The sequence below is a fragment of the Anomaloglossus baeobatrachus genome, unplaced genomic scaffold, assembly GCF_048569485.1.
Source record: "Anomaloglossus baeobatrachus isolate aAnoBae1 unplaced genomic scaffold, aAnoBae1.hap1 Scaffold_756, whole genome shotgun sequence".
NCBI classification, from domain to species: Eukaryota; Metazoa; Chordata; class Amphibia; order Anura; family Aromobatidae; genus Anomaloglossus; species Anomaloglossus baeobatrachus.
The window spans coordinates 1-16,955 of record NW_027445136.1 but is presented as its reverse complement, the minus strand read 5'-3'; the positions used below and the strand labels follow the sequence as shown (position 1 = coordinate 16,955).

The following is a 16,955-nucleotide window of genomic DNA, read 5'->3' as shown; positions in this document are numbered from 1 at the left end:
ATTGAAATGAATTTTTATCTAACACACTTTTTACTTGCTTTATTCATCCAAATAGCAAACTCATCACCACTCAACTTCACCAACTCTGCTATGTCCCGTGCAGTATCTTGTTGTCAGTCTAATCTAGATCATGTGTAATTGAATGGAATAGATCCCTTTTGGACAAAGTGGAGTCAGATGCTGCAGTGACCACAGGTGTGAGAGGATCTACAATTGGCATCTGGTGTTATCTCTCTGCTTCCACTCCAAATAAAGTTACCTGTTGTTACCTGAACGTCAAATACTAAGAATGGGCGGCCTATGAAAGAATTAGTACTTTCATTAAGTATACTAAACCGGCTAATTGGGAATAGACAAACTGTAAAAAGCCCTCTGAGAAAGCCCCTCTCTAACCTTTGTTAGTAAGCTTTTCTGTAGCCTGCCTGTTGATGTATTTTCGGTTTGAACAGTGCACAACATGAAGAGACGGAACACTGGCGGCTTGTCACAATGCCCCCCGATGACATCACAATAGCGCTGCTGCCTAGAAAACAAGCTGCGCAGAAGAAGTTGTTCTTTGGGTGGGAGGGTGGGCTAGTGGAAGGAGGGGGCAATCTCTTTTTTTCCCGGGTGGTAGGGGGATGACAGGAGAAGGGAAGCGGGTGGTGAGAAAGGTACAGAGGGCAGGGTTTGGGGGCTGGGAAGGAAAGGGAAAAGATTAGGGTTTGGGGATGATGAAAGGGCTTTCTACGGGTAAGGATGGCAAAGGGTGGCAGTGACGGAAAGTCAGGCAACCTGTCCTGTCCGTCTTTTTGTATCGTGAATTGGAAAGACTGCAAGGGGGAGGGGAGTTGCTTGCGCCCTAAAGGAGGAGTTATTCAGATTCATTGCAGTGGGCGGCGGCTGCAAAACGCACCATTCTTCTTGTTTTTGCTCTGCAAAGCAGCCTTTTCAAGGGTTGGCTTGGGTGACAAAATGTCTTGTGTAGGCGTGGGTTTGTCTCCCTCTCGCTCTCTCTCCCTAAGATGTGTCCGGCATAGGCCAGGGTGCCACTCGAGGCCCAAACCAATTCTGGTTATCGCTTCTCGGCCTTTTGGCTAAGATCAAGTGTAGTATCTGTTCTTATCAGTTTAATATCTGATACGTCCCCTATCTGGGGACCATATATTAAATGGATTTTTAGAACAGGGAGATGGAAAAAGAGCTTGCTCTGTCCACTCCACGCATTGACCTGGTATTGCAGTACCTCCAGGAACGGTGCACCCCTTCTTAACCCAGTTTCCAAAAGCAGAACTCGATTCACCTGATTCATATTAGCCCGATTAGCGAATTGAAATGAATTTTTATCTAACACACTTTTTACTTGCTTTATTCATCCAAATAGCAAACTCATCACCACTCAACTTCACCAACTCTGCTATGTCCCGTGCAGTATCTTGTTGTCAGTCTAATCTAGATCATGTGTAATTGAATGGAATAGATCCCTTTTGGACAAAGTGGAGTCAGATGCTGCAGTGACCACAGGTGTGAGAGGATCTACAATTGGCATCTGGTGTTATCTCTCTGCTTCCACTCCAAATAAAGTTACCTGTTGTTACCTGAACGTCAAATACTAAGAATGGGCGGCCTATGAAAGAATTAGTACTTTCATTAAGTATACTAAACCGGCTAATTGGGAATAGACAAACTGTAAAAAGCCCTCTGAGAAAGCCCCTCTCTAACCTTTGTTAGTAAGCTTTTCTGTAGCCTGCCTGTTGATGTATTTTCGGTTTGAACAGTGCACAACATGAAGAGACGGAACACTGGCGGCTTGTCACAATGCCCCCCGATGACATCACAATAGCGCTGCTGCCTAGAAAACAAGCTGCGCAGAAGAAGTTGTTCTTTGGGTGGGAGGGTGGGCTAGTGGAAGGAGGGGGCAATCTCTTTTTTTCCCGGGTGGTAGGGGGATGACAGGAGAAGGGAAGCGGGTGGTGAGAAAGGTACAGAGGGCAGGGTTTGGGGGCTGGGAAGGAAAGGGAAAAGATTAGGGTTTGGGGATGATGAAAGGGCTTTCTACGGGTAAGGATGGCAAAGGGTGGCAGTGACGGAAAGTCAGGCAACCTGTCCTGTCCGTCTTTTTGTATCGTGAATTGGAAAGACTGCAAGGGGGAGGGGAGTTGCTTGCGCCCTAAAGGAGGAGTTATTCAGATTCATTGCAGTGGGCGGCGGCTGCAAAACGCACCATTCTTCTTGTTTTTGCTCTGCAAAGCAGCCTTTTCAAGGGTTGGCTTGGGTGACAAAATGTCTTGTGTAGGCGTGGGTTTGTCTCCCTCTCGCTCTCTCTCCCTAAGATGTGTCCGGCATAGGCCAGGGTGCCACTCGAGGCCCAAACCAATTCTGGTTATCGCTTCTCGGCCTTTTGGCTAAGATCAAGTGTAGTATCTGTTCTTATCAGTTTAATATCTGATACGTCCCCTATCTGGGGACCATATATTAAATGGATTTTTAGAACAGGGAGATGGAAAAAGAGCTTGCTCTGTCCACTCCACGCATTGACCTGGTATTGCAGTACCTCCAGGAACGGTGCACCCCTTCTTAACCCAGTTTCTAAAAGCAGAACTCGATTCACCTGATTCATATTAGCCCGATTAGCGAATTGAAATGAATTTTTATCTAACACACTTTTTACTTGCTTTATTCATCCAAATAGCAAACTCATCACCACTCAACTTCACCAACTCTGCTATGTCCCGTGCAGTATCTTGTTGTCAGTCTAATCTAGATCATGTGTAATTGAATGGAATAGATCCCTTTTGGACAAAGTGGAGTCAGATGCTGCAGTGACCACAGGTGTGAGAGGATCTACAATTGGCATCTGGTGTTATCTCTCTGCTTCCACTCCAAATAAAGTTACCTCTTGTTACCTGAACGTCAAATACTAAGAATGGGCGGCCTATGAAAGAATTAGTACTTTCATTAAGTATACTAAACCGGCTAATTGGGAATAGACAAACTGTAAAAAGCCCTCTGAGAAAGCCCCTCTCTAACCTTTGTTAGTAAGCTTTTCTGTAGCCTGCCTGTTGATGTATTTTCGGTTTGAACAGCGCACAACATGAAGAGACGGAACACTGGCGGCTTGTCACAATGCCCCCCGATGACATCACAATAGCGCTGCTGCCTAGAAAACAAGCTGCGCAGAAGAAGTTGTTCTTTGGGTGGGAGGGTGGGCTAGTGGAAGGAGGGGGCAATCTCTTTTTTTCCCGGGTGGTAGGGGGATGACAGGAGAAGGGAAGCGGGTGGTGAGAAAGGTACAGAGGGCAGGGTTTGGGGGCTGGGAAGGAAAGGGAAAAGATTAGGGTTTGGGGATGATGAAAGGGCTTTCTACGGGTAAGGATGGCAAAGGGTGGCAGTGACGGAAAGTCAGGCAACCTGTCCTGTCCGTCTTTTTGTATCGTGAATTGGAAAGACTGCAAGGGGGAGGGGAGTTGCTTGCGCCCTAAAGGAGGAGTTATTCAGATTCATTGCAGTGGGCGGCGGCTGCAAAACGCACCATTCTTCTTGTTTTTGCTCTGCAAAGCAGCCTTTTCAAGGGTTGGCTTGGGTGACAAAATGTCTTGTGTAGGCGTGGGTTTGTCTCCCTCTCGCTCTCTCTCCCTAAGATGTGTCCGGCATAGGCCAGGGTGCCACTCGAGGCCCAAACCAATTCTGGTTATCGCTTCTCGGCCTTTTGGCTAAGATCAAGTGTAGTATCTGTTCTTATCAGTTTAATATCTGATACGTCCCCTATCTGGGGACCATATATTAAATGGATTTTTAGAACAGGGAGATGGAAAAAGAGCTTGCTCTGTCCACTCCACGCATTGACCTGGTATTGCAGTACCTCCAGGAACGGTGCACCCCTTCTTAACCCAGTTTCCAAAAGCAGAACTCGATTCACCTGATTCATATTAGCCCGATTAGCGAATTGAAATGAATTTTTATCTAACACACTTTTTACTTGCTTTATTCATCCAAATAGCAAACTCATCACCACTCAACTTCACCAACTCTGCTATGTCCCGTGCAGTATCTTGTTGTCAGTCTAATCTAGATCATGTGTAATTGAATGGAATAGATCCCTTTTGGACAAAGTGGAGTCAGATGCTGCAGTGACCACAGGTGTGAGAGGATCTACAATTGGCATCTGGTGTTATCTCTCTGCTTCCACTCCAAATAAAGTTACCTGTTGTTACCTGAACGTCAAATACTAAGAATGGGCGGCCTATGAAAGAATTAGTACTTTCATTAAGTATACTAAACCGGCTAATTGGGAATAGACAAACTGTAAAAAGCCCTCTGAGAAAGCCCCTCTCTAACCTTTGTTAGTAAGCTTTTCTGTAGCCTGCCTGTTGATGTATTTTCGGTTTGAACAGTGCACAACATGAAGAGACGGAACACTGGCGGCTTGTCACAATGCCCCCCGATGACATCACAATAGCGCTGCTGCCTAGAAAACAAGCTGCGCAGAAGAAGTTGTTCTTTGGGTGGGAGGGTGGGCTAGTGGAAGGAGGGGGCAATCTCTTTTTTTCCCGGGTGGTAGGGGGATGACAGGAGAAGGGAAGCGGGTGGTGAGAAAGGTACAGAGGGCAGGGTTTGGGGGCTGGGAAGGAAAGGGAAAAGATTAGGGTTTGGGGATGATGAAAGGGCTTTCTACGGGTAAGGATGGCAAAGGGTGGCAGTGACGGAAAGTCAGGCAACCTGTCCTGTCCGTCTTTTTGTATCGTGAATTGGAAAGACTGCAAGGGGGAGGGGAGTTGCTTGCGCCCTAAAGGAGGAGTTATTCAGATTCATTGCAGTGGGCGGCGGCTGCAAAACGCACCATTCTTCTTGTTTTTGCTCTGCAAAGCAGCCTTTTCAAGGGTTGGCTTGGGTGACAAAATGTCTTGTGTAGGCGTGGGTTTGTCTCCCTCTCGCTCTCTCTCCCTAAGATGTGTCCGGCATAGGCCAGGGTGCCACTCGAGGCCCAAACCAATTCTGGTTATCGCTTCTCGGCCTTTTGGCTAAGATCAAGTGTAGTATCTGTTCTTATCAGTTTAATATCTGATACGTCCCCTATCTGGGGACCATATATTAAATGGATTTTTAGAACAGGGAGATGGAAAAAGAGCTTGCTCTGTCCACTCCACGCATTGACCTGGTATTGCAGTACCTCCAGGAACGGTGCACCCCTTCTTAACCCAGTTTCCAAAAGCAGAACTCGATTCACCTGATTCATATTAGCCCGATTAGCGAATTGAAATGAATTTTTATCTAACACACTTTTTACTTGCTTTATTCATCCAAATAGCAAACTCATCACCACTCAACTTCACCAACTCTGCTATGTCCCGTGCAGTATCTTGTTGTCAGTCTAATCTAGATCATGTGTAATTGAATGGAATAGATCCCTTTTGGACAAAGTGGAGTCAGATGCTGCAGTGACCACAGGTGTGAGAGGATCTACAATTGGCATCTGGTGTTATCTCTCTGCTTCCACTCCAAATAAAGTTACCTGTTGTTACCTGAACGTCAAATACTAAGAATGGGCGGCCTATGAAAGAATTAGTACTTTCATTAAGTATACTAAACCGGCTAATTGGGAATAGACAAACTGTAAAAAGCCCTCTGAGAAAGCCCCTCTCTAACCTTTGTTAGTAAGCTTTTCTGTAGCCTGCCTGTTGATGTATTTTCGGTTTGAACAGCGCACAACATGAAGAGACGGAACACTGGCGGCTTGTCACAATGCCCCCCGATGACATCACAATAGCGCTGCTGCCTAGAAAACAAGCTGCGCAGAAGAAGTTGTTCTTTGGGTGGGAGGGTGGGCTAGTGGAAGGAGGGGGCAATCTCTTTTTTTCCCGGGTGGTAGGGGGATGACAGGAGAAGGGAAGCGGGTGGTGAGAAAGGTACAGAGGGCAGGGTTTGGGGGCTGGGAAGGAAAGGGAAAAGATTAGGGTTTGGGGATGATGAAAGGGCTTTCTACGGGTAAGGATGGCAAAGGGTGGCAGTGACGGAAAGTCAGGCAACCTGTCCTGTCCGTCTTTTTGTATCGTGAATTGGAAAGACTGCAAGGGGGAGGGGAGTTGCTTGCGCCCTAAAGGAGGAGTTATTCAGATTCATTGCAGTGGGCGGCGGCTGCAAAACGCACCATTCTTCTTGTTTTTGCTCTGCAAAGCAGCCTTTTCAAGGGTTGGCTTGGGTGACAAAATGTCTTGTGTAGGCGTGGGTTTGTCTCCCTCTCGCTCTCTCTCCCTAAGATGTGTCCGGCATAGGCCAGGGTGCCACTCGAGGCCCAAACCAATTCTGGTTATCGCTTCTCGGCCTTTTGGCTAAGATCAAGTGTAGTATCTGTTCTTATCAGTTTAATATCTGATACGTCCCCTATCTGGGGACCATATATTAAATGGATTTTTAGAACAGGGAGATGGAAAAAGAGCTTGCTCTGTCCACTCCACGCATTGACCTGGTATTGCAGTACCTCCAGGAACGGTGCACCCCTTCTTAACCCAGTTTCCAAAAGCAGAACTCGATTCACCTGATTCATATTAGCCCGATTAGCGAATTGAAATGAATTTTTATCTAACACACTTTTTACTTGCTTTATTCATCCAAATAGCAAACTCATCACCACTCAACTTCACCAACTCTGCTATGTCCCGTGCAGTATCTTGTTGTCAGTCTAATCTAGATCATGTGTAATTGAATGGAATAGATCCCTTTTGGACAAAGTGGAGTCAGATGCTGCAGTGACCACAGGTGTGAGAGGATCTACAATTGGCATCTGGTGTTATCTCTCTGCTTCCACTCCAAATAAAGTTACCTGTTGTTACCTGAACGTCAAATACTAAGAATGGGCGGCCTATGAAAGAATTAGTACTTTCATTAAGTATACTAAACCGGCTAATTGGGAATAGACAAACTGTAAAAAGCCCTCTGAGAAAGCCCCTCTCTAACCTTTGTTAGTAAGCTTTTCTGTAGCCTGCCTGTTGATGTATTTTCGGTTTGAACAGTGCACAACATGAAGAGACGGAACACTGGCGGCTTGTCACAATGCCCCCCGATGACATCACAATAGCGCTGCTGCCTAGAAAACAAGCTGCGCAGAAGAAGTTGTTCTTTGGGTGGGAGGGTGGGCTAGTGGAAGGAGGGGGCAATCTCTTTTTTTCCCGGGTGGTAGGGGGATGACAGGAGAAGGGAAGCGGGTGGTGAGAAAGGTACAGAGGGCAGGGTTTGGGGGCTGGGAAGGAAAGGGAAAAGATTAGGGTTTGGGGATGATGAAAGGGCTTTCTACGGGTAAGGATGGCAAAGGGTGGCAGTGACGGAAAGTCAGGCAACCTGTCCTGTCCGTCTTTTTGTATCGTGAATTGGAAAGACTGCAAGGGGGAGGGGAGTTGCTTGCGCCCTAAAGGAGGAGTTATTCAGATTCATTGCAGTGGGCGGCGGCTGCAAAACGCACCATTCTTCTTGTTTTTGCTCTGCAAAGCAGCCTTTTCAAGGGTTGGCTTGGGTGACAAAATGTCTTGTGTAGGCGTGGGTTTGTCTCCCTCTCGCTCTCTCTCCCTAAGATGTGTCCGGCATAGGCCAGGGTGCCACTCGAGGCCCAAACCAATTCTGGTTATCGCTTCTCGGCCTTTTGGCTAAGATCAAGTGTAGTATCTGTTCTTATCAGTTTAATATCTGATACGTCCCCTATCTGGGGACCATATATTAAATGGATTTTTAGAACAGGGAGATGGAAAAAGAGCTTGCTCTGTCCACTCCACGCATTGACCTGGTATTGCAGTACCTCCAGGAACGGTGCACCCCTTCTTAACCCAGTTTCCAAAAGCAGAACTCGATTCACCTGATTCATATTAGCCCGATTAGCGAATTGAAATGAATTTTTATCTAACACACTTTTTACTTGCTTTATTCATCCAAATAGCAAACTCATCACCACTCAACTTCACCAACTCTGCTATGTCCCGTGCAGTATCTTGTTGTCAGTCTAATCTAGATCATGTGTAATTGAATGGAATAGATCCCTTTTGGACAAAGTGGAGTCAGATGCTGCAGTGACCACAGGTGTGAGAGGATCTACAATTGGCATCTGGTGTTATCTCTCTGCTTCCACTCCAAATAAAGTTACCTGTTGTTACCTGAACGTCAAATACTAAGAATGGGCGGCCTATGAAAGAATTAGTACTTTCATTAAGTATACTAAACCGGCTAATTGGGAATAGACAAACTGTAAAAAGCCCTCTGAGAAAGCCCCTCTCTAACCTTTGTTAGTAAGCTTTTCTGTAGCCTGCCTGTTGATGTATTTTCGGTTTGAACAGTGCACAACATGAAGAGACGGAACACTGGCGGCTTGTCACAATGCCCCCCGATGACATCACAATAGCGCTGCTGCCTAGAAAACAAGCTGCGCAGAAGAAGTTGTTCTTTGGGTGGGAGGGTGGGCTAGTGGAAGGAGGGGGCAATCTCTTTTTTTCCCGGGTGGTAGGGGGATGACAGGAGAAGGGAAGCGGGTGGTGAGAAAGGTACAGAGGGCAGGGTTTGGGGGCTGGGAAGGAAAGGGAAAAGATTAGGGTTTGGGGATGATGAAAGGGCTTTCTACGGGTAAGGATGGCAAAGGGTGGCAGTGACGGAAAGTCAGGCAACCTGTCCTGTCCGTCTTTTTGTATCGTGAATTGGAAAGACTGCAAGGGGGAGGGGAGTTGCTTGCGCCCTAAAGGAGGAGTTATTCAGATTCATTGCAGTGGGCGGCGGCTGCAAAACGCACCATTCTTCTTGTTTTTGCTCTGCAAAGCAGCCTTTTCAAGGGTTGGCTTGGGTGACAAAATGTCTTGTGTAGGCGTGGGTTTGTCTCCCTCTCGCTCTCTCTCCCTAAGATGTGTCCGGCATAGGCCAGGGTGCCACTCGAGGCCCAAACCAATTCTGGTTATCGCTTCTCGGCCTTTTGGCTAAGATCAAGTGTAGTATCTGTTCTTATCAGTTTAATATCTGATACGTCCCCTATCTGGGGACCATATATTAAATGGATTTTTAGAACAGGGAGATGGAAAAAGAGCTTGCTCTGTCCACTCCACGCATTGACCTGGTATTGCAGTACCTCCAGGAACGGTGCACCCCTTCTTAACCCAGTTTCCAAAAGCAGAACTCGATTCACCTGATTCATATTAGCCCGATTAGCGAATTGAAATGAATTTTTATCTAACACACTTTTTACTTGCTTTATTCATCCAAATAGCAAACTCATCACCACTCAACTTCACCAACTCTGCTATGTCCCGTGCAGTATCTTGTTGTCAGTCTAATCTAGATCATGTGTAATTGAATGGAATAGATCCCTTTTGGACAAAGTGGAGTCAGATGCTGCAGTGACCACAGGTGTGAGAGGATCTACAATTGGCATCTGGTGTTATCTCTCTGCTTCCACTCCAAATAAAGTTACCTGTTGTTACCTGAACGTCAAATACTAAGAATGGGCGGCCTATGAAAGAATTAGTACTTTCATTAAGTATACTAAACCGGCTAATTGGGAATAGACAAACTGTAAAAAGCCCTCTGAGAAAGCCCCTCTCTAACCTTTGTTAGTAAGCTTTTCTGTAGCCTGCCTGTTGATGTATTTTCGGTTTGAACAGTGCACAACATGAAGAGACGGAACACTGGCGGCTTGTCACAATGCCCCCCGATGACATCACAATAGCGCTGCTGCCTAGAAAACAAGCTGCGCAGAAGAAGTTGTTCTTTGGGTGGGAGGGTGGGCTAGTGGAAGGAGGGGGCAATCTCTTTTTTTCCCGGGTGGTAGGGGGATGACAGGAGAAGGGAAGCGGGTGGTGAGAAAGGTACAGAGGGCAGGGTTTGGGGGCTGGGAAGGAAAGGGAAAAGATTAGGGTTTGGGGATGATGAAAGGGCTTTCTACGGGTAAGGATGGCAAAGGGTGGCAGTGACGGAAAGTCAGGCAACCTGTCCTGTCCGTCTTTTTGTATCGTGAATTGGAAAGACTGCAAGGGGGAGGGGAGTTGCTTGCGCCCTAAAGGAGGAGTTATTCAGATTCATTGCAGTGGGCGGCGGCTGCAAAACGCACCATTCTTCTTGTTTTTGCTCTGCAAAGCAGCCTTTTCAAGGGTTGGCTTGGGTGACAAAATGTCTTGTGTAGGCGTGGGTTTGTCTCCCTCTCGCTCTCTCTCCCTAAGATGTGTCCGGCATAGGCCAGGGTGCCACTCGAGGCCCAAACCAATTCTGGTTATCGCTTCTCGGCCTTTTGGCTAAGATCAAGTGTAGTATCTGTTCTTATCAGTTTAATATCTGATACGTCCCCTATCTGGGGACCATATATTAAATGGATTTTTAGAACAGGGAGATGGAAAAAGAGCTTGCTCTGTCCACTCCACGCATTGACCTGGTATTGCAGTACCTCCAGGAACGGTGCACCCCTTCTTAACCCAGTTTCCAAAAGCAGAACTCGATTCACCTGATTCATATTAGCCCGATTAGCGAATTGAAATGAATTTTTATCTAACACACTTTTTACTTGCTTTATTCATCCAAATAGCAAACTCATCACCACTCAACTTCACCAACTCTGCTATGTCCCGTGCAGTATCTTGTTGTCAGTCTAATCTAGATCATGTGTAATTGAATGGAATAGATCCCTTTTGGACAAAGTGGAGTCAGATGCTGCAGTGACCACAGGTGTGAGAGGATCTACAATTGGCATCTGGTGTTATCTCTCTGCTTCCACTCCAAATAAAGTTACCTGTTGTTACCTGAACGTCAAATACTAAGAATGGGCGGCCTATGAAAGAATTAGTACTTTCATTAAGTATACTAAACCGGCTAATTGGGAATAGACAAACTGTAAAAAGCCCTCTGAGAAAGCCCCTCTCTAACCTTTGTTAGTAAGCTTTTCTGTAGCCTGCCTGTTGATGTATTTTCGGTTTGAACAGTGCACAACATGAAGAGACGGAACACTGGCGGCTTGTCACAATGCCCCCCGATGACATCACAATAGCGCTGCTGCCTAGAAAACAAGCTGCGCAGAAGAAGTTGTTCTTTGGGTGGGAGGGTGGGCTAGTGGAAGGAGGGGGCAATCTCTTTTTTTCCCGGGTGGTAGGGGGATGACAGGAGAAGGGAAGCGGGTGGTGAGAAAGGTACAGAGGGCAGGGTTTGGGGGCTGGGAAGGAAAGGGAAAAGATTAGGGTTTGGGGATGATGAAAGGGCTTTCTACGGGTAAGGATGGCAAAGGGTGGCAGTGACGGAAAGTCAGGCAACCTGTCCTGTCCGTCTTTTTGTATCGTGAATTGGAAAGACTGCAAGGGGGAGGGGAGTTGCTTGCGCCCTAAAGGAGGAGTTATTCAGATTCATTGCAGTGGGCGGCGGCTGCAAAACGCACCATTCTTCTTGTTTTTGCTCTGCAAAGCAGCCTTTTCAAGGGTTGGCTTGGGTGACAAAATGTCTTGTGTAGGCGTGGGTTTGTCTCCCTCTCGCTCTCTCTCCCTAAGATGTGTCCGGCATAGGCCAGGGTGCCACTCGAGGCCCAAACCAATTCTGGTTATCGCTTCTCGGCCTTTTGGCTAAGATCAAGTGTAGTATCTGTTCTTATCAGTTTAATATCTGATACGTCCCCTATCTGGGGACCATATATTAAATGGATTTTTAGAACAGGGAGATGGAAAAAGAGCTTGCTCTGTCCACTCCACGCATTGACCTGGTATTGCAGTACCTCCAGGAACGGTGCACCCCTTCTTAACCCAGTTTCCAAAAGCAGAACTCGATTCACCTGATTCATATTAGCCCGATTAGCGAATTGAAATGAATTTTTATCTAACACACTTTTTACTTGCTTTATTCATCCAAATAGCAAACTCATCACCACTCAACTTCACCAACTCTGCTATGTCCCGTGCAGTATCTTGTTGTCAGTCTAATCTAGATCATGTGTAATTGAATGGAATAGATCCCTTTTGGACAAAGTGGAGTCAGATGCTGCAGTGACCACAGGTGTGAGAGGATCTACAATTGGCATCTGGTGTTATCTCTCTGCTTCCACTCCAAATAAAGTTACCTGTTGTTACCTGAACGTCAAATACTAAGAATGGGCGGCCTATGAAAGAATTAGTACTTTCATTAAGTATACTAAACCGGCTAATTGGGAATAGACAAACTGTAAAAAGCCCTCTGAGAAAGCCCCTCTCTAACCTTTGTTAGTAAGCTTTTCTGTAGCCTGCCTGTTGATGTATTTTCGGTTTGAACAGTGCACAACATGAAGAGACGGAACACTGGCGGCTTGTCACAATGCCCCCCGATGACATCACAATAGCGCTGCTGCCTAGAAAACAAGCTGCGCAGAAGAAGTTGTTCTTTGGGTGGGAGGGTGGGCTAGTGGAAGGAGGGGGCAATCTCTTTTTTTCCCGGGTGGTAGGGGGATGACAGGAGAAGGGAAGCGGGTGGTGAGAAAGGTACAGAGGGCAGGGTTTGGGGGCTGGGAAGGAAAGGGAAAAGATTAGGGTTTGGGGATGATGAAAGGGCTTTCTACGGGTAAGGATGGCAAAGGGTGGCAGTGACGGAAAGTCAGGCAACCTGTCCTGTCCGTCTTTTTGTATCGTGAATTGGAAAGACTGCAAGGGGGAGGGGAGTTGCTTGCGCCCTAAAGGAGGAGTTATTCAGATTCATTGCAGTGGGCGGCGGCTGCAAAACGCACCATTCTTCTTGTTTTTGCTCTGCAAAGCAGCCTTTTCAAGGGTTGGCTTGGGTGACAAAATGTCTTGTGTAGGCGTGGGTTTGTCTCCCTCTCGCTCTCTCTCCCTAAGATGTGTCCGGCATAGGCCAGGGTGCCACTCGAGGCCCAAACCAATTCTGGTTATCGCTTCTCGGCCTTTTGGCTAAGATCAAGTGTAGTATCTGTTCTTATCAGTTTAATATCTGATACGTCCCCTATCTGGGGACCATATATTAAATGGATTTTTAGAACAGGGAGATGGAAAAAGAGCTTGCTCTGTCCACTCCACGCATTGACCTGGTATTGCAGTACCTCCAGGAACGGTGCACCCCTTCTTAACCCAGTTTCCAAAAGCAGAACTCGATTCACCTGATTCATATTAGCCCGATTAGCGAATTGAAATGAATTTTTATCTAACACACTTTTTACTTGCTTTATTCATCCAAATAGCAAACTCATCACCACTCAACTTCACCAACTCTGCTATGTCCCGTGCAGTATCTTGTTGTCAGTCTAATCTAGATCATGTGTAATTGAATGGAATAGATCCCTTTTGGACAAAGTGGAGTCAGATGCTGCAGTGACCACAGGTGTGAGAGGATCTACAATTGGCATCTGGTGTTATCTCTCTGCTTCCACTCCAAATAAAGTTACCTGTTGTTACCTGAACGTCAAATACTAAGAATGGGCGGCCTATGAAAGAATTAGTACTTTCATTAAGTATACTAAACCGGCTAATTGGGAATAGACAAACTGTAAAAAGCCCTCTGAGAAAGCCCCTCTCTAACCTTTGTTAGTAAGCTTTTCTGTAGCCTGCCTGTTGATGTATTTTCGGTTTGAACAGTGCACAACATGAAGAGACGGAACACTGGCGGCTTGTCACAATGCCCCCCGATGACATCACAATAGCGCTGCTGCCTAGAAAACAAGCTGCGCAGAAGAAGTTGTTCTTTGGGTGGGAGGGTGGGCTAGTGGAAGGAGGGGGCAATCTCTTTTTTTCCCGGGTGGTAGGGGGATGACAGGAGAAGGGAAGCGGGTGGTGAGAAAGGTACAGAGGGCAGGGTTTGGGGGCTGGGAAGGAAAGGGAAAAGATTAGGGTTTGGGGATGATGAAAGGGCTTTCTACGGGTAAGGATGGCAAAGGGTGGCAGTGACGGAAAGTCAGGCAACCTGTCCTGTCCGTCTTTTTGTATCGTGAATTGGAAAGACTGCAAGGGGGAGGGGAGTTGCTTGCGCCCTAAAGGAGGAGTTATTCAGATTCATTGCAGTGGGCGGCGGCTGCAAAACGCACCATTCTTCTTGTTTTTGCTCTGCAAAGCAGCCTTTTCAAGGGTTGGCTTGGGTGACAAAATGTCTTGTGTAGGCGTGGGTTTGTCTCCCTCTCGCTCTCTCTCCCTAAGATGTGTCCGGCATAGGCCAGGGTGCCACTCGAGGCCCAAACCAATTCTGGTTATCGCTTCTCGGCCTTTTGGCTAAGATCAAGTGTAGTATCTGTTCTTATCAGTTTAATATCTGATACGTCCCCTATCTGGGGACCATATATTAAATGGATTTTTAGAACAGGGAGATGGAAAAAGAGCTTGCTCTGTCCACTCCACGCATTGACCTGGTATTGCAGTACCTCCAGGAACGGTGCACCCCTTCTTAACCCAGTTTCCAAAAGCAGAACTCGATTCACCTGATTCATATTAGCCCGATTAGCGAATTGAAATGAATTTTTATCTAACACACTTTTTACTTGCTTTATTCATCCAAATAGCAAACTCATCACCACTCAACTTCACCAACTCTGCTATGTCCCGTGCAGTATCTTGTTGTCAGTCTAATCTAGATCATGTGTAATTGAATGGAATAGATCCCTTTTGGACAAAGTGGAGTCAGATGCTGCAGTGACCACAGGTGTGAGAGGATCTACAATTGGCATCTGGTGTTATCTCTCTGCTTCCACTCCAAATAAAGTTACCTGTTGTTACCTGAACGTCAAATACTAAGAATGGGCGGCCTATGAAAGAATTAGTACTTTCATTAAGTATACTAAACCGGCTAATTGGGAATAGACAAACTGTAAAAAGCCCTCTGAGAAAGCCCCTCTCTAACCTTTGTTAGTAAGCTTTTCTGTAGCCTGCCTGTTGATGTATTTTCGGTTTGAACAGTGCACAACATGAAGAGACGGAACACTGGCGGCTTGTCACAATGCCCCCCGATGACATCACAATAGCGCTGCTGCCTAGAAAACAAGCTGCGCAGAAGAAGTTGTTCTTTGGGTGGGAGGGTGGGCTAGTGGAAGGAGGGGGCAATCTCTTTTTTTCCCGGGTGGTAGGGGGATGACAGGAGAAGGGAAGCGGGTGGTGAGAAAGGTACAGAGGGCAGGGTTTTTGGGCTGGGAAGGAAAGGGAAAAGATTAGGGTTTGGGGATGATGAAAGGGCTTTCTACGGGTAAGGATGGCAAAGGGTGGCAGTGACGGAAAGTCAGGCAACCTGTCCTGTCCGTCTTTTTGTATCGTGAATTGGAAAGACTGCAAGGGGGAGGGGAGTTGCTTGCGCCCTAAAGGAGGAGTTATTCAGATTCATTGCAGTGGGCGGCGGCTGCAAAACGCACCATTCTTCTTGTTTTTGCTCTGCAAAGCAGCCTTTTCAAGGGTTGGCTTGGGTGACAAAATGTCTTGTGTAGGCGTGGGTTTGTCTCCCTCTCGCTCTCTCTCCCTAAGATGTGTCCGGCATAGGCCAGGGTGCCACTCGAGGCCCAAACCAATTCTGGTTATCGCTTCTCGGCCTTTTGGCTAAGATCAAGTATAGTTTGGGAGGGTACTACCTTGGTTGGTGCTAAAAGGTGCCAGGGTATTGCACAACTGCTGGCCTTGGGGGAGTGTGCATCGTAGGATGTCATAGCTCTCTTGTGACGGACAGTTACCTGGGCAACGAGAGGCGGTCACTTTATTATTTTCAAACTCATCCTTCAAAAAAAAAAAAAAAAAAAAAAAATCTGTTCTTATCAGTTTAATATCTGATACGTCCCCTATCTGGGGACCATATATTAAATGGATTTTTAGAACAGGGAGATGGAAAAAGAGCTTGCTCTGTCCACTCCACGCATTGACCTGGTATTGCAGTACCTCCAGGAACGGTGCACCCCTTCTTAACCCAGTTTCCAAAAGCAGAACTCGATTCACCTGATTCATATTAGCCCGATTAGCGAATTGAAATGAATTTTTATCTAACACACTTTTTACTTGCTTTATTCATCCAAATAGCAAACTCATCACCACTCAACTTCACCAACTCTGCTATGTCCCGTGCAGTATCTTGTTGTCAGTCTAATCTAGATCATGTGTAATTGAATGGAATAGATCCCTTTTGGACAAAGTGGAGTCAGATGCTGCAGTGACCACAGGTGTGAGAGGATCTACAATTGGCATCTGGTGTTATCTCTCTGCTTCCACTCCAAATAAAGTTACCTGTTGTTACCTGAACGTCAAATACTAAGAATGGGCGGCCTATGAAAGAATTAGTACTTTCATTAAGTATACTAAACCGGCTAATTGGGAATAGACAAACTGTAAAAAGCCCTCTGAGAAAGCCCCTCTCTAACCTTTGTTAGTAAGCTTTTCTGTAGCCTGCCTGTTGATGTATTTTCGGTTTGAACAGTGCACAACATGAAGAGACGGAACACTGGCGGCTTGTCACAATGCCCCCCGATGACATCACAATAGCGCTGCTGCCTAGAAAACAAGCTGCGCAGAAGAAGTTGTTCTTTGGGTGGGAGGGTGGGCTAGTGGAAGGAGGGGGCAATCTCTTTTTTTCCCGGGTGGTAGGGGGATGACAGGAGAAGGGAAGCGGGTGGTGAGAAAGGTACAGAGGGCAGGGTTTGGGGGCTGGGAAGGAAAGGGAAAAGATTAGGGTTTGGGGATGATGAAAGGGCTTTCTACGGGTAAGGATGGCAAAGGGTGGCAGTGACGGAAAGTCAGGCAACCTGTCCTGTCCGTCTTTTTGTATCGTGAATTGGAAAGACTGCAAGGGGGAGGGGAGTTGCTTGCGCCCTAAAGGAGGAGTTATTCAGATTCATTGCAGTGGGCGGCGGCTGCAAAACGCACCATTCTTCTTGTTTTTGCTCTGCAAAGCAGCCTTTTCAAGGGTTGGCTTGGGTGACAAAATGTCTTGTGTAGGCGTGGGTTTGTCTCCCTCTCGCTCTCTCTCCCTAAGATGTGTCCGGCATAGGCCAGGGTGCCACTCGAGGCCCAAACCAATTCTGGTTATCGCTTCTCGGCCTTTTG

General features: G+C 46.7%; 12 non-coding genes across 12 annotated transcripts; all 12 read left to right on the top strand.

The window, feature by feature from the left end:
* Positions 1–1,056: 1,056 nt before the first annotated feature.
* LOC142287715 (U2 spliceosomal RNA) lies at positions 1,057–1,247 on the top strand. The gene has a single exon (XR_012748626.1). It is a non-coding gene; the product is annotated as a U2 spliceosomal RNA (small nuclear RNA).
* A 1,117-nt stretch (positions 1,248–2,364) lies between these two features.
* LOC142287714 (U2 spliceosomal RNA) lies at positions 2,365–2,555 on the top strand. Its single transcript, XR_012748625.1, has one exon. It is a non-coding gene; the product is annotated as a U2 spliceosomal RNA (small nuclear RNA).
* A 1,117-nt stretch (positions 2,556–3,672) lies between these two features.
* On the top strand, positions 3,673–3,863 carry LOC142287713 (U2 spliceosomal RNA). The gene has a single exon (XR_012748624.1). It is a non-coding gene; the product is annotated as a U2 spliceosomal RNA (small nuclear RNA).
* A 1,117-nt stretch (positions 3,864–4,980) lies between these two features.
* Positions 4,981–5,171, top strand: LOC142287712 (U2 spliceosomal RNA). Its single transcript, XR_012748623.1, has one exon. It is a non-coding gene; the product is annotated as a U2 spliceosomal RNA (small nuclear RNA).
* Positions 5,172–6,288: 1,117 nt separating this feature from the next.
* Positions 6,289–6,479, top strand: LOC142287711 (U2 spliceosomal RNA). Its single transcript, XR_012748622.1, has one exon. It is a non-coding gene; the product is annotated as a U2 spliceosomal RNA (small nuclear RNA).
* A 1,117-nt stretch (positions 6,480–7,596) lies between these two features.
* On the top strand, positions 7,597–7,787 carry LOC142287706 (U2 spliceosomal RNA). Its single transcript, XR_012748620.1, has one exon. It is a non-coding gene; the product is annotated as a U2 spliceosomal RNA (small nuclear RNA).
* A 1,117-nt stretch (positions 7,788–8,904) lies between these two features.
* LOC142287695 (U2 spliceosomal RNA) lies at positions 8,905–9,095 on the top strand. Its single transcript, XR_012748610.1, has one exon. It is a non-coding gene; the product is annotated as a U2 spliceosomal RNA (small nuclear RNA).
* Positions 9,096–10,212: 1,117 nt separating this feature from the next.
* LOC142287753 (U2 spliceosomal RNA) lies at positions 10,213–10,403 on the top strand. Its single transcript, XR_012748663.1, has one exon. It is a non-coding gene; the product is annotated as a U2 spliceosomal RNA (small nuclear RNA).
* Positions 10,404–11,520: 1,117 nt separating this feature from the next.
* LOC142287742 (U2 spliceosomal RNA) lies at positions 11,521–11,711 on the top strand. Its single transcript, XR_012748652.1, has one exon. It is a non-coding gene; the product is annotated as a U2 spliceosomal RNA (small nuclear RNA).
* A 1,117-nt stretch (positions 11,712–12,828) lies between these two features.
* LOC142287730 (U2 spliceosomal RNA) lies at positions 12,829–13,019 on the top strand. The gene has a single exon (XR_012748641.1). It is a non-coding gene; the product is annotated as a U2 spliceosomal RNA (small nuclear RNA).
* Positions 13,020–14,136: 1,117 nt separating this feature from the next.
* LOC142287719 (U2 spliceosomal RNA) lies at positions 14,137–14,327 on the top strand. Its single transcript, XR_012748630.1, has one exon. It is a non-coding gene; the product is annotated as a U2 spliceosomal RNA (small nuclear RNA).
* Positions 14,328–15,620: 1,293 nt separating this feature from the next.
* LOC142287708 (U2 spliceosomal RNA) lies at positions 15,621–15,819 on the top strand. The gene has a single exon (XR_012748621.1). It is a non-coding gene; the product is annotated as a U2 spliceosomal RNA (small nuclear RNA).
* The last annotated feature ends 1,136 nt before the right edge of the window (positions 15,820–16,955 follow it).